The sequence below is a fragment of the Chiloscyllium plagiosum genome, chromosome 20 (assembly GCF_004010195.1).
Source record: "Chiloscyllium plagiosum isolate BGI_BamShark_2017 chromosome 20, ASM401019v2, whole genome shotgun sequence".
Taxonomy (NCBI): domain Eukaryota; kingdom Metazoa; phylum Chordata; class Chondrichthyes; order Orectolobiformes; family Hemiscylliidae; genus Chiloscyllium; species Chiloscyllium plagiosum.
In genome coordinates this window covers 60281756-60292037 of record NC_057729.1, presented here as the reverse complement: position 1 = coordinate 60292037, position 10282 = coordinate 60281756, and positions in this window count along the sequence as shown.

The following is a 10282-nucleotide window of genomic DNA, read 5'->3' as shown; positions in this document are numbered from 1 at the left end:
GATTGGGGAGTTAGAACAGAGGGCTCCCTCTGTGTCTGGGATCGGACTGTGCCAGGCTGGGAAGGAGGGGGATGTTGGCACCCACTGACCCTGGTACTCACCGACAGCAGGATATCTGGGAGTGGCCTCATTTACAGTGAAGCAGGGTTCCCACAGAAAGGACCATGTCTCAATGGGAGGAGCCTTTTGAGAAGTGACCTGCTGGTTATGAAGGGGATTGTGGATTGGAAATTGCTGGCCCAGATTATTCTGAGCTTGTTTGGAGACCGTTCAAAGCAGCAGTGGGGTGGGAGGTAACCTGAGGCAGCAGGGCGATGATCAGAGAAGGGGCAACAGTGAGTATTGTCCAATGAGATGGACATGAAGCTGAGGCAGGAGTTGGGTAGGATTTGAGGCAAATTGGGGAGCATGCTGGAGCAACTGTGCTCAGAGTCTGTTTCCATTTCTCATTTTTGTTAATACCTCTCCCTCTCTGGCCTACAACTTTTTCACTTCATCCCTCCATCTCCTTCCTCTCTGCCTTTGTCTTTTTCTCCATTCCCTCAGCATGGTTTTTGTTGATTCTTCAGTCCCAGCTGCACTGAGTACAGAGAGGTCACACTCTGAGGCCAATTCAATTCCTTACTGTCCGTTCACTATCCCCATGTCGATGGGGGGTGCTGATGGTGATTGCTGCTGGAGAAGCTGTGCTCCAGAACATAGCACACCCCGAGCGAGATGTTCCAGGAATTTAGAGCAAAACTTCACTGTCAAAAGGAGACCACTCTGGGGATTTAAATCTCTCTGTTACTCAGCTCAATTCCCCGTTCACTTCTCTCTGGGAAACTCCCATGCACAGGCTGCAGGTAAGTGTGTGTTTAATTTTAAACTTTGCTACTTTCACTCTCATCTGCCCACTCGTCAGGAGAAACCAGAGTGCTTTCTGTGATTCACGTCTACTACTCCTGACAAAATGGAACAAAAATATTTTTTTTTACTGAATTGAGTGTAAAACACTCCAACCTCCTAAAAAATCCCCAACTGCTTTCAGATACTCAGACTGAAAGAGCTGTTAGAATTAAACAAGTCTACATACACACACAAACTGTGAGATCTTTAACAAGTATTATACAGCTAGTTTCAGGTCCTTTTAGAGTAAATGGCTTTCATGTCAAACAGTTCTGACTCATGACCTGATTAATTTATTAGGAGGGTCCCTCACCTTGTACAAGTTATACAAATTATATATGTTGTATTAAACGATTTGTGTATGTGTATCTGTCTGTGTTTCTGTGAGTGTGTCTGTGTGTGTGTGTCTGTGAGCATGTGTCTGTGTGTCTTTCTACAAGAGTGTGTCTGTGCGTGTGTGTGTGTCTGTGTGTGTTTCTGTGAGTGTGTGTCTTTGTGTGTTTCTGTTATATCTGCCTATGTGTGTCTGTCTGCCTGTGTTAATGTGTATGTGTGTCTGTGTGTGTTTCTGTGTGTGTCTATGTGTGTGTCTGTGCGTGTGTGTCTATGTGTGTGTCTGTGCGAGTGTGTGTTTCTGTGTGTGTCTGTGTGTGTGTCTGTGCGTGTGTGTGTCTGTGTGTGTGCGTGTGTGTCTGTGTTTTGATTTAATTGAATGGAGCTGTCATTTCACAGATTCTCACCAATTTGCCGGCTGCAGATGTATCTGTCCATGACAGTATCAGTAAGAGTAACCACCGCACAGTCCTTATGGACACAAAGTCCCACCTTCACACTGAGAATACCCTCCATCGTGTTGTGTGGCACTATGCCCGTGCTAAATGGGACCGACTTCAAACAGATCTAGCAACTCAAGACTGGGCATCCATGAGGCTCTGTGGGCCATCAACAGCAGCAGGGCTGTACTCCAGCACAATCTGTAACCTCGTGGCCCGGCATATCCCCTACTCAACCATTACCATCAAACCAGAGGATTGACCCTGGGTCAATGGAGAGTGCAGGGGGACATGCCAGGAGCAGCACCAGGCAGACCTGAAAATGAGATGTCAACCTGGTGAAGCCACCAAACAGGACTACTTATGTATAAACCAGGATAGGCAGCAAGTGATAGGCAGAGTTAAGTGATCCCAGAACCAATGGATCAGATCTAAGCTCTGCCGTCCTGCCACATCCGGTCGGGAATGGTGGTGGACAATTCAACAACTCACTGGAGAAGGAGGCTCCACAAATATCCCCCTTCTCAATGATGGAAGAGCCCAGCGCATCAGGACAAAAGATAAGGCTGAAGTTTTCACAGCAATCTTCAGCCAGAAATACCGAGTGGATGATCCATCTCGGCCTCCTCCAGTGGTCCCCAGCGTCAGATCCCAGTCTTCAGCCAGTTCAATTCACTCCACATGATTTCAAGATACAGTTGGAGACACTGGATACTGCAAAGGTTACGGGCCCTGATAATATTCTGACAATAGTACTGAAGACTTGTGCTCCAGAACTAGCCACTCCCCTCGCCAAGCTGTTCTGGTACAGTTACAACACCAGCATCTACCCGACAATGGGGAAAATTGTCAAGAGTGTGGTGGTGGAAAAACGCAGCAGGTCAGGCAGCATCCGAGGAGCAGGAGAGTCAATGTTTCGGGCATAAGCCCTTCATCAGGAATGAGGCTGGTGGGTCGGGACTAAGAGATAAATGGGAGGAGGTGGGGTTGGGGGGAGGTAGCTGGGAAAGTGATAGGTGGATGAAGGTAAGGGAGAGGGTGATAGGTCAGAGGGGGGAGTGATGGATGGGTCCGGAGGGCGGTGCCAAGTTGGAGGCTTGGGGCTGGGATAATGTTGGGGGGAGGGGAAATGAGGAAACTGGTGAAATCCACATTTATCCCATGTGGTTGCAGGGTCCCAAGGCAGAATAGGAGGCATTCTTCCTCCAGGCAACGGGTGGTAACGGTTTGGTGGTGGAGGAGGCCCAGGACCTGCATGTCCTTGATGGAATGGGAGGAGGAATTAAAATGTTCAGCCATGGGGCAGTGGGGTTGGTGGGTGCAGGTGTCCCAGAGATGTTCTCTGAAACAATCTGAAAGATGATGTCCTGTCTCCCTGATGTAGAGGAGACCACATCGGGAGCAACGGATATAGTAGATGACATTGGGAGAGGTACAGGTAAATTTCTGACGGATGTGGAAGGATCACTGTGGTGCCCACATATCCCAACCTAATCTATCCCATTTGCCAGCAATAGACAATAGGTGCAGGAATAGGTCATTCGGCCCTTTGAGCCAGCATCACCATTCATTATGATCATGGCTGATCATCCTTAATCAGTATCCTGTTCTTGCCTTATCGCCATAATCCTTGATTCCACTATCCTTAAGAGCTCTATCCAACTCTTTCTTGAAAGTATCCAGAGACCACTGCCCTCTGGAGCAGAGCATTCCATACACCCACTACTCTCTGGGTGAAGAGATTTCTCCTCTTCTCTGTCCTAAATGGTCTACCCCGTATTTTTAAGCTGTGTCCTCTGGTTCGGGACTCACCCATCAGCGGAAACATGTTTCCTGCCTCCAGAGTGTCCAATCCTTTAATAATCTTATATGTCTCAATCAGATCCCTTCTCATTCTTCTAAACTCAAGCGTATACAAGCCCAGTTGCTCCAATATGTCAACATATGATAGTCCCGCCTTTCCAGGAATGACCTCGTGAACCTACGCTGCACTCCCTCAATAGCCAGAATGTCTTTCCTCAAAGTTGGAGACCAGAACTGCACACAGTACTCCAGGTGTGCTCCCACCAGGGCCCTGTACAGCTGCAGAAGAACCTCTTTGCTTCTATACTCAATCCCTCTTGTTATGAAGGCCAGCATGCTATTAGCCTTCTTCACTACCTGCTGTACCTGCATGCCTACCTTCATTGACTGGTGTACAAGAACACCAAGATCTCTCTGTACTGCCCCTTTACCTAAATTGATTCCATTTAGGTAGTAATCTGCCTTCCTGTTCTTGCCACCAAAGTGGATAACCATACATTTATCCACATTAAACTGCATCTGCCATGCATCTGACCACTCACCTAACCTGTCCAGGTCACCCTGTAATCTCCTAACATCCTCATCACTTTTCACCCTGCCACCCAGCTTTGTGTCATCAGCAAATTTGCTAATATTACTTTAAATACCTTCATCTATATCATTAATATATATTGTAAACAGCTGTGGTCCCAGCACTGATCCCTGCGGTACCCCACTGGTCACCGCCTTCCATTCCAAAAGGGACCCGTTTATCACTACTCTTTGCTTCCTGTCAGCCAGCCAATTTTCAATCCAAGTCAGTACTTTGCCCCAATACCACACGCCCTAATTTTGCTCACTAACCTCCTGTGTGGGACTTTATCAAAGGCTGTCTGAAAGTCCAGGTACATTACATCCACTGGATCTCCCTTGTCCATCTTCAGAATTACATCCTCAAAAGATTCCAGAAGATTAGTCAAGCATGATTTCCCCTTCATAAATCCATGCTGACTCTGACCTATCCTGTTACTGCTATCCAGATGTGTCGTAATTTCATCCTTTATAATTGACTCCAGCATTTTTCCCACCACTGAGATCAGACCAACTGGTCTATAATTCTCTGTCTTCTCTCTCCCTTTCTTAAAAAGTGGGCTTAAAAAACACATGGCCTATATCCCACTAAACCCTTCCTATACGTACGTCTGGATTAGAGTGGTGCTGGAAAAGCACAGTAGGTCAGGCAGCATCTGAGGAGCAGGAAAATAAACATTTCAGGTAAAAGCCCTTCATCGGGAATCCCTCCAAACCCTTCCTGTACCTATACCCATCTAGATGCCTTTTGAAATTTTGTAATTGTACCAGCCTCCACCACATCCTCTGGCAGCTCACTCCATACATGCATCACCCTCTGCGTGAAAAGGTTGCCCCTTGGGTTCCTTTTATATCTTTCCCCTCTCAACCTTGAATATATTTAAAAACTCCGTCTCCACTGATCTCTGGAGAAGACTGTTCCAAAGTTTATTGACCATTTCAGTGATGTTATTCCTCCCCGTCACCATCTGAAATGGGACAATCCCTTGAAAAGTGTGAGCCCAAATATGGTCATGGACTGCTTCCGTATCTGAGGAGTCGGGAATGGTGCTGAACACTGTGCAATCATCAGCGAACATCCCCAATTCTGACCTTATGGTTGGGCCGAGGACACTACCCTGAGGGACTCCTGCAGAGATGTCCTGGAGCTGAGGTGACTGACCTCCAACAACCACAACCATCTTCCTGTGTGCCAGGTATGACTCCAACCAGTGGAGAGCTTTCCCTCTGATACCCATTGACTCCAGTTTTGCCAGGGCTCCTTGGTGCCACACTTGGTCAAAAGTTGCCTTCAGGACAAGGAACAGGATGTGGTGAGTAGTTTCAGTAAAAATAACTTCTCAAGATTACTGGGCATTTTTCTACAAAATTACAAACTGAGAGTTCAAATGATTGAAGTCAGCCTTTATCTGAGGTTATCTTGAAAGTCCTGTGTACCGCACAGTGTGAGTGTATAAAAAAAACCTTTGTGGTGCCAAAACCCGCCAACTTCAGCTAACGGAAGGCTGCAAAGGGACGTGGAGTGGGGTGGGGGCAGGGGTGTACTGGCTTTTGGGATGGTGAGCAATCTTACTTACCACGTCATCACCTGCCCAGAGCCCGCCTGACATCCAGAATCTACCCTCACTGCATCTCAACCATCTGCAACAACTCATGTTGTTTTTGGAATTGATTTTCAACAAGTCAAAAGGTGACAGGACCACACAGAAATCCCTTTAACATTCCCCCATCATGACCAATCACTTGGCATCCTCTGGACCAATCACAATCCTTCATCAACCAGATCCCAACACTACACAACTGTAACACCTCACCTCACCCTCACCCTCACCCTCACCCTCACCCTCACCCTCACCCTCACCTGAGCAATCTTAGGCTGAAGCCACAACAAAACAATATATCCAATGATCTGAAATTCACGGCAGCAACAAAGCACAATTAATCCTTCCTCAGTATTGTCTATCTGACCAGGAATGTGGAACAAAATCTGGGACTGAGCCAGTCATTGTGTCTCCCTCTGAGTGACCCTTTCACCGACATCAATTCATTTATTCCTAGCACCACAATGTCAACAATGGCAGATACTGAGAGAGACGAGTGCTGGTTACTAATGCAACTGAAGTCAAAAGGATTCACCTTGAAAGGGTGAAGATCAGAGAAGAAAAGAGGTGAGATAGAGAAATGGAGATCTTGGGGTAGGCATATTTCCTGAGGGTGAAAGTGAGGACTGCAGATGCTGGAGATCAGAGTCAAGATTCGAGTGGTGTTGGAAAAGCACAGCAGGTCAGGCAGCATGTGAGGAGCAGGAAAATCGACAGTTTGGGCAAAAGCCTCCACTCGAATTGTTAATTTTCCTGCTCCTCGGATGCTGCCTGACCTACTCTTATATTTCCTGAGGGTATGAGGCAAAAGTGGTGCTTGGTGTTGGGTAACGATGCTCCGGTGAAGAGCCAGTGAGGATGGGCTGAATGGCCTTCTTTTGCACTGCAACAATTCTCTACCCTTGTGAGAGGGAATGCAGATGTGTAGAGGGGTAGGTGGAGAGAGAGAGTGAGAGAAAGAGGGAAGAGGGTTGGAGATAGGAAGAAGGGCAGTGAGTGAAAAAGAGAGGGGGAAGAAGAAAAGGAGGAGAGGAAGAAAGGATGGGAGAGGAGGAACTGGGATGGTGAGAGTGAGTGAGAGCTGGAGAGGGAGAGCTGGAGAGGAAGAGGTGGAGAGGGTGAGGTGGAGAGAGTCTGGTACCTTGGTGATGGAAGAGGGAAGAGTCGATGCTATTGGTTGGACAGTCTCTGTCGCGGTCTGTCCAGGTCCTGACATTCCCTGTTGGAGCTGAGGATGAAGAGAGAGAAATGGGCCAGGCTTTAAGATTTTGTTTGGGAAAATGAACATTCCAGGATCATGCTGAATTAATGAACAGCATCTTTGCTCAATCTGTTCACTCTGGAATCTGTTCACTGTTGCATTGGGGACAGTATCACAGTGTGAACCTTGTCTTTTGTAGAGTATTTCCCCTGATGTGGTAACGTAGGCATTGTGTTATCTTACACAACAAAACAAACTGGATGTGGCTATCATGGTATTGAAGGATCTAACGGACATTGATTATGATGAATGATTATTATGTATAAGAACATAAGGCAGGATGGGGGGTGAGGCTTGGAGGGGAACTTGCAGGGGCTGGTGTTCCCATGTATCTGCTGCCCCTTGTCCTTTTAGATGGAAGTGATCGTGGGTTTGGGAGGTGCTGCCTGAGGAGCTTTGGTGAATTTCTGCAGTGCATCCTATAGATAGTACACAATTCTGCGACTGAGCGCAAGTGGTGGAGGGAGTGGGTGCTTGTGGATCTGGTAATGGTTGAGTGGGGGATATGCCGGGCCATGAGGTTACAGATTGTGCTGGAGTACAGCTCTGCTGCTGTTGATGGCCCACAGTACATCATGGATGCCCAGTCTGGAGTTGCTCGATCTGTTTGAAGTCTGTCCCATTTGCCACGGTGATCGAGACACACAGCACGATGGAGGATATTCTCAATGAGAAGGTGGGACTTTGTCTCCACAAAGACTGTGTGATGGTCACTCTTACGGATAGAGTCATAGAGTCATAGAGATGTACAGCATGGAAACAGACCCTTCAGTCCAACCCGTCCAAGCCGACCAGATATCCCAACCCAATCTAGCCCCACCTGCCAGCACCCAGCCCATATCCCTCCAAACCTTTCCTTTTCATATACCCATCCAAATGCCTTTTAAATGTTGCAATTGTACCAGCCTCCACCACTTCCTCTGGCAGCTCATTCCATACACGTACCACCCTCTGTGTGAAAAAGTTGCCCCTTAGGTCTCTTTTATATCTTTCCCCTCTCATCCTAAACCTATGCCCTCTAGTTCTGGACTCCACGACCCCAGGGAAAAGACTTTGCCTATTTATCCTATCCATGCCCCTCTTAATTTTGTAAACCTCTACAAGGTCACCCCTCAGCCTCTGACACTTCAGGGAAAACAGCACCAGCCTGTTCAGCCTCTCCCTATAGCTCAAACCCTCCAACCCTGGCAACATCCTTGTAAATCTTTTCTGAACCCTTTCAAGTTTCACAACATCCTTCCAATAGGAGGGAGACCAGAATTAGATTAGATTAGATTCCATTCCATTCCACTCCCTGCAGTATAGAAACAGGCCCTTTGGCCCAACACGTCCACACCAATCCTCTGAAGAGTAACCCAACTAGATCCATTCCCCTATCCTATATTTACCCCTGACTAATGCACCTAACACTATGAGCAATTTAGCATGGCCAATTCACCTGACCTGCGCATGTTTGGATTGTGGGAGGAAACCAGAGCACCCGGAGAGAATGTGCAAACTCTACACAGTCATCCGAGGTGGGAGTTGAACCTGGAATCCTGGCACTGTGAGGCAGCAGTGCTAACCACTGAGCCATTGTGCCACCCTAAATATGCCACTCTAAATTGTGTGCAATATTGCAAAAGTGGCCCATCTGATCAATTCCCCGCTGTAATCTGAGGTAACCCTCTTCGCTGTTCACTATACCTCCAATTTTGGTGTCATCTGCAAATGAACTCTGTACCTCTTATGCTCACATCCAAATCATTTATATAAATGACGAAAAGTAGTAGACCCAGCTCCGATCCTTGTGGCACTCCACTGGTCACAGGCCTCCAGTCTGAAAAACAACCCTCCACCACCACCCTCTGTCTTCTACCTTTGAGCCAGTTCTGTATCCAAATGGCTAGTTCTCCCTGTACTCCATGAGATCTAACCTTGCTAATCAGTCTCCCATGGGGAACCTTGTTGAACGCCTTACTGAAATCCATATAGATCACATCTACTGCTCTGCCCTCATCAATCAATTTTGTTACTTCCTCAAAAAACTCAATCAAGTTTGTGAAACATGATTTTCCACACACAAAACCATGTCCTTGCCTTTCCAAAAAAGTGTACATCCTGTCCCTCAGGATTCCCTCCAACAACTTGCTCACCACCGACATCAGGCTCACCGGTCTATAGTTCCCTGGCTTGTCCTTACCGCCCTTCTTAAACAGTGGCACCATGTTTGCCAACCTCCAGTCTTCCGGCACCTCACCTGTGACTAACGATGAAACAAATATCTCAGCAAAAGGCCCAGCAATCACTTCTCTAGCTTCCCACAGAGTTCTTGGGTACACCTGATCAGGTCCTGGGGATTTATCCACCTTTATGTGTTTCAAGACATCCAGCACTTCGTCCTTTGTTATATGGACATTTTTCATGTATCACCATCTATTTGCCCATGCTATTATGGACAGATGCATCTGCAGCTGGCAGATTGGTAAGGAGGAGATAGAGTATGGTTTACTCTCATGTTGATTCCTTCGCTACCTGCCCCTGACCCAGTCTAGCAGCTCTGTCCTTGACAACACATAAGGGGGAGGTGTGGCATTGCTTGTCAAAGATAGTATTACAGCGGTGGAAAGGACGATGGATGAGGACTTGCCATCTGAGGTGGTTTGGGCTGAGGCTAGGAATAGGAAAGGTGAGGTCACCCTGTTAGGAGTCTTTTACAGGCCTCCTAATAGTCCTAGAATCATTGAAGAAAGGATAGGGAAGGTGATTCAGGAGATGAGTGACAGAAATAGGCTGGTTGTTATGGGGGACTTTAACTTTCCTGATATTGATTGGGAAAACTATAGCTCAAGTTCGTTAGATGGGTCAGTGTTTGTTCAATGTGTACAGGAGAGTTTCCTGACACAATATGTAGACAGGCCAACAAGAGGTGAGGCCATACTGGATTTGGTTCTGGGTAACGAACCAGGCCAGGTGTTAGAATTAGAGGTAGGTGAGCACTTTGGGGATAGTGACCATAATTCGGTGATTTTTACACTCGTGATGGAGAGGGATAAGTGTGTACTACAGGGCAAGAATTATAGCTGGGGTAAGGGAAATTATGATGCGGTGAGGCATGACTTAGGATGTGTGGCTTGGAAAAGTAGACTCCAAGGCAAGAGTGTAAATGATATGTGGAACTTGTCCAAGGGGCAACTATTGAGTGTCCTTGATAATTATGTACCTGTCAGGCAGGAAGGAAAGGGTCGTGCGAGGGAGCCGTGGTTTAATAAGGAATTGGAATCCCTTGTTAAATGGAAGAGGGCAGCCTATCTCAAGATGAGACGTGAAGGTTCAATTGGGGCGATTGAGAGTTATAGGGTAGCCAGGAAGGACCTGAAGAGAGAGCTAAAAGCAGAAAGGAGGGG